Source organism: Musa acuminata, chromosome BXJ2-11 (genome assembly GCF_036884655.1).
Source record: "Musa acuminata AAA Group cultivar baxijiao chromosome BXJ2-11, Cavendish_Baxijiao_AAA, whole genome shotgun sequence".
Lineage (NCBI taxonomy): Eukaryota > Viridiplantae > Streptophyta > Magnoliopsida > Zingiberales > Musaceae > Musa > Musa acuminata.
This window is the reverse complement of record NC_088348.1, coordinates 14013621-14019620: the sequence shown is the minus strand read 5'-3', so window position 1 is coordinate 14019620 and position 6000 is coordinate 14013621.

Sequence of the window (6000 nt, the reverse complement as noted above, 5' to 3'; positions counted from 1 at the left end):
CTAAGTGGATTGAAACTTGGAGCCAAAAAGTATCTCATCCTCGATTTTCGGGGTACTAGCGGTACCACCGCCTGTAGCACTAACATTGGGCGGTACCACCGCTTGACATAGTTTAGGAGAGTATGTCTGGTCGGTACTACTACCTAGACTGGCAGTACCACCGCCTAGTTTGGTAGTACTACCGCTTGACACAATCTTGAAGATTGTCTCATAGATAGAGTCACTAGCAGTGTCAACACCTAGACCGGTAGTGCCACCACTTGACCCAACTTTTAGGTCACTATATAGGCCTTTTTCTTGACCTAAAATAACCCCACTTTGGGCCCAATTGGCCCCTAATTATGTTGGCTTAATTACATTCTAAACCAACCCAATTACGACCTAAACTAACTCGATTTAGACAAATTATTACAAACAAGAATACTAAATTGTCCGTCATATCATTGGTTTATCGACGCTTCGTCCAATCCTTCGACGCATCGTCCTCTTTTGTGGCCTTTTGCCCAATTGGCATGTTGACCTCCGTAACTCCGATTTTCTTAGCGCAATGTCCGCTATTCTAGGCCCGATGCCCGAACTCATGGCACGAAGCCTTCTGCCAACACGTTGACAGATCCTCCGGCTTGACGTCTAATTTTCAGACATATTCCACTTTAGCCCAACATTCAATTCCTCCCGCTTCAATCAATTTACCTCTCATGATCAAAGCTAGTCTTGCTGATGGAAATCTTTAACTTAGCAACCATATACCCCGATAGCTAAAGAGCTATGATATATGGAATGCAAATTGACCCCCTCCAACAATTTGAAACAAGATGGATCGTTCAAGATTGAAGTTAGGAAAACTATTCTAATCACATAATCAATAAAAATTTGATGAAGTAATTAGAATAGTACTTTGATTCCCTTAAAATGCCACAAACTAAGAAGCTTGATAAGTTGAAAGGAAAAACAAAGATTTTTCTTGGGTTTTGAATGCCACAAACAGAAATGTTTGATAAGTCCAAAGTTCATGCAACTACTTAAAAACAAAACACTCACTGGTGTTGTAAGTTGAATATGCTTCTCCAATCCCCTTACAAAGAGAGTCAGCCTTGTTTATATAGTACAAAGGCCAAGTACAAAGAGAATGAATATATTAAATGATATTCATATTCCTAATACATGAATGTAGATTACTCATAAATCTACATTGAATTGTTTTGAATAATTATTCATGAATAAGCCCACAATTCCTAATATGGTCCAATATGGCTGAATGACCTTTATTTTTCAAAGATGGCTAAAAATTTATCCTTCTCTCAAGGTTGGACTTTCTCTTCATGATGTTGACTTATTTGAATCAGGTTGATTATTTTAGGCTCTTCTTGTATCCATAGAACCTTAACCAAGTTTTGACTAGCTTGCTCCTTCCAAATGCCTTCTAATAAACAAGTTAAGGCTTCTTTCATCCTTTTAGTTTTCGCTCTTGTCATTGGTGTTGGGAAATCTTGGGGGCGACATCATATGCGCAGCGAAAGAACAAGAAAACAAAATCCCCGATTCCCAAAGAGATGTTCGTCGCCGTGCGAAGATTGGTACGCAAAATCCGCGAAACTTAAAACTGCGTATAGAGTAGATTATGTTACCTAGGGAGATCGTATATCCTTATTTCCTTGCAGATCCTTAGGAGAGGGTGAAGGAGGTCAAGCGTCCTCCTCTCTAGCGGTGATCCACACAGCAGGGTTGCGACGACGCTCCTCAAAACTCCAGGCCTGCTCTGAGGTGGAGAGGGATAGGAGAATAGGAAAGGTAAGCAAAGGCTCTAGCCTATGAGGCTCTGAATCCCTCCTATTTATAGAGGTCCCTTGTCGAACCCTAATGGGTCCTCCTCTAGTGGGTATTGGATCTGTATCCAATAAAACAAGGGCTCCGTTGGATATCTCATATCCGAACCTCTACTCATCGCAATGCCTACAATATGTGTGTGACCCTCTAGGCCAAATATCGAACTGGCCGTGAGTCATACCTATCAGAACTGCTTCTAACTCAGTGAATTATTATCTCTGTAATAATTCACTCGACTCATCGACTACGGAGGTACTAGGCCACTACGCCGTAGTCCCTAGACGATATAGGGGAATCCAATCCATTGGACCTGTCTGTCCTCAGTTACCGTATACCTATAGTCCCTCATCCCTCTAATATCCCAAAGATCGTATATCGAGCATGGTGCTGTCAGACCCATACAGTTTCTACTCGAGTCTCGCTCTAATCAGATTCTCCCGGAGAACTCTTTCTCTCTCACCCTGGCCAAGGATTTGTCTGAGCAAGAACACATGGGATATTCCTCTCATGACGCCGAGAGTGGATGATCCTCTATCTACACTCAATAGCCCTCGTAAGGTCGACTACCACTACCAATGACCAGCTGTACTAGATCTAGGATAGCAAAATCTCTAAGTCTGGTATCAAAGAGTGGACCACTCATACAGGACATCTTTGGTGTCTCAAGTCTAAGGACCAATACACCACTAGGACTACAGAATCGCTATCTGACAATAAGGCATCAACAACCATCCAGCATTCCGTAAGCGGATCAATCAGTGAACTCATTCTCCAATGAGCACCTGTACTGTATCCCTAGTGTCCCTACACGAGCAGCTATACGACCAGCTGCATCCATCATATGGACAAGTATACAACACACTAGTCTGTCTGGTTATCACGATGTCCCTCTCGAGTAACCTATGACCGGGATTATTTAGCATCTGTGTTTAAAGGTGAATCGATCTCATTATCGTGATCTACGCCAAAATATATATATACACATATGCAACAGTTATAAAGTGATATACGGCAAAATATAATAAGCAAAAAGATTCTGTATCAAGTCACACGTGCCATCACTCACACGATTGGCTTGTTGGGCACCTATAACTAGCAATTTCCCACTTGACCTAAAGCCAATCACCTATGTGTCTGATCCCCATCAGACCCCTGTGACGCTCAAAGACAATCTGAGACAACGACTTTGTTAATGGATCTGTAATGTTATCTTCGGATGGAACTTTTTCCACTACTACATCTTCTCGGGTTACGATCTCTTTGATATAAGCTGGAACCTCGTCAGAACACTCCTAATGAGACCCGGGTTCCCTTATTTGAGTAATCGCCCCATAATTGTCGCAATATAAGGAAGTCGGCTCCTCGCTACTCGGCACGACTCCCAAATCTGTGATGAACTTCTTCACCTAGACTCCCTCCTTTGCTACATCCGATGCAGCAATGTACTCCGCCTCTGTGATCGAGTCAGCAATAGTATCTTGCTTGGAACTCTTCCAGCACACTGCTCCTCCATTCAAGGTGTACACATACCCTGAATTCGACTTGCTATTATCGACATTAGACTGAAAACTTGAGTTCGTGTAGCCTTCAACCTTAAGGCTATTACCTCCATATACTAGTAAGAGATCCTTGGTCCTTCTCAAGTACTTAAGGATACACTTTACTGCTTTCCAGTGCTCCAAGCCTGGATCTGCCTGATACCTGCTCGTGACACTCAGAGCCTGCGCTATATCAGGCCTAGTACATAGCATGGCATACATGATAGACCCTATTACTGAGGCATAAGGTATCATATCCATGTTCGCCCTTTCTTTTGGCGTCTATAGGGACATACTCGTAGAAAATGATATCCCATATCTCATCGGTATGAGACCTCTCTTAGAATTTTTCATGCCAAACCATTTGACAATGGTTTCTATGTACTTGGACTGGGACAAGCCAAGCATCCTCTTGGATCTATCTCTATAGATTCTAATCCCCAAGATATAGGATGCTTCCCCTAAGTCATTCATGGAGAAGTGTATAGATAACCAAGTATTTACTGTGGATAGCATTCCTACGTCATTCCCGATGATGAGAATGTCATCCACATATAACACCAAAAAGGTGATAGTGCTCCCACTTACCTTCCTGTACACACAAGGCTCATCTTCGTTCTTAACGAAGTCATAAGATCTGATTGCCTTATCAAATCTTATGTTACAACTTCGGGAAGCTTGCTTTAGTCCATAAATGGATCTAAGAAACCTGCACACTTTATCTGAGCAGTTCTTGGACATGAATCCCTCAAGTTGCATCATATATGTTGGGAAATCTAGGGGGCGACATCATATGCGCAACGAAAGAACAAGAAAATAAAATCCCCGATTCCCAAAGAGATGTTCGTCGTCGTGCGAAGATTGGTGCGTAAAATCCGTGAAACTTAAGACTAAATATAGAGTAGATTATGTTACCTAGGGAGATCGTATATCCCTGTTTCCTTGCAGATCCTTAGGAGAGGGTGAAGGAGGTCAAGCGTCCTCCTCTCTAGTGGTGATCCACACAGCAGGGTTGCGACGACGCTTCTCAAAACTCCAAGCCTGCTTTGAGGTGGAGAGGGGAAGGAGAATAGGAGAGGCAAGCAAAGGCTCTAGCCTATGAGGCTCTGAATCCCTCCTATTTATAGAGGTCCCCTGTCAAACCCTAATGGGTCCTCCCCTAGTGGGTATTGGATCTGCATCCAATAAGACAAGGGCTCCGTCGGATATCTCATATCCGAACCTCTACTCATCGCAATGCCTACCATATGTGTGTGACCCTCTAGGCCCAATATCGAGCTGGCCGTGAGTCATACCTGTCAGAACTCCTTCTAGCTTAGTGAATTATTATATCTGTAATAATTCACTTGACTCATCGACTACGGACGTACTAGGCCACTACGCCGTAGTCCCCATACGATATAGGGGAATCCAATCCATTAGACCTGTCTGTCCTCAATTACCATGTACATGTAGTCCCTCATCCATCTAATATCCCAGAGACCGTATATCGAGCATGGTGCTGTCAGACCTATACGGTTTCTACTCGAGTCTCTCTCTAATCGGATTCTCCCAGAGAACTCTTTCTCTCTCAACTCGAATGACCCTGGCCAGGGATTTGTCTGAGCAAGAACACATGGGATATTCCTCTCATGACGCCGAGAGTGGATGATCCTCTATCGACACTCAATAGCCCTCGTAAGGTCGACTACCACTCCCAATGACCAGCTGTACTAGATCTAGGACAGCCAAACCTATAAGTCTGGTATCAAAGAGTGGAGCAGTTATACAGGACATCCTTGGTGTCTCAAGTATAAGGACCAAATTTACCACTAGGACTACGGAATCGCTGTCTGACAATAAGGCATCATCAACCATCCAACATTCCGTAAGCGGATCAATCAGTGAACTCATTCTCCAATGCGCACCTGTACTGTATCCCAAGTGTCCCTACACGAGCAGCTATGAGACCAGCTGCATCCATCATATGGACGGGTATACAGCATACTAGTCTATCCGGTTATCACGATGTCCCTCTCGAGTCACCTATGACCGGGATTATTTAGGATATGTGTTTAAAGGTGAATCAATCTCATTATCGGGATCTCCTCACGATCTGATTCCCATTGCACAAATCCAAGGACATCACAATATCTATATACACAAATACAATAGTTATAAAGTGATAAACGCCAAAATATAATAAGCAAAAAGATTCTATATCAAGTCACATATGCCATCACTCACGTGATTGGCTTGTTGAGCACCTATGAATAGCAATCTCCCACTTGACCTAAAGCCAATCACCTATGTGTCTGATCCCCATCAGACCCCTGTGACGCTCAAAGACAAAATGAGACAACGGCATTGTCAGTGGATCTGCAATGTTATCTTCGGATGGAACTCTTTCCACTGATATATCTTCTCGGATTACGATCTCTCTAATTAGTTGGAACCTCCTCAGAACACTTCTGTTGAGACCCGGGTTTCCTTATTTGAGTAATCGTCCCGTTGTTGTCGCAATATAAGGAGATCAGCTCCTCGCTACCTAACACAACTCCCAAATCTGTGATGAACTTCTTCACCCAGACTCACTCCTTTGCTGCATCTGATGCTGCAATGTACTCCGCCTCTGTGGTCGAGTCAGTAGTGGTAT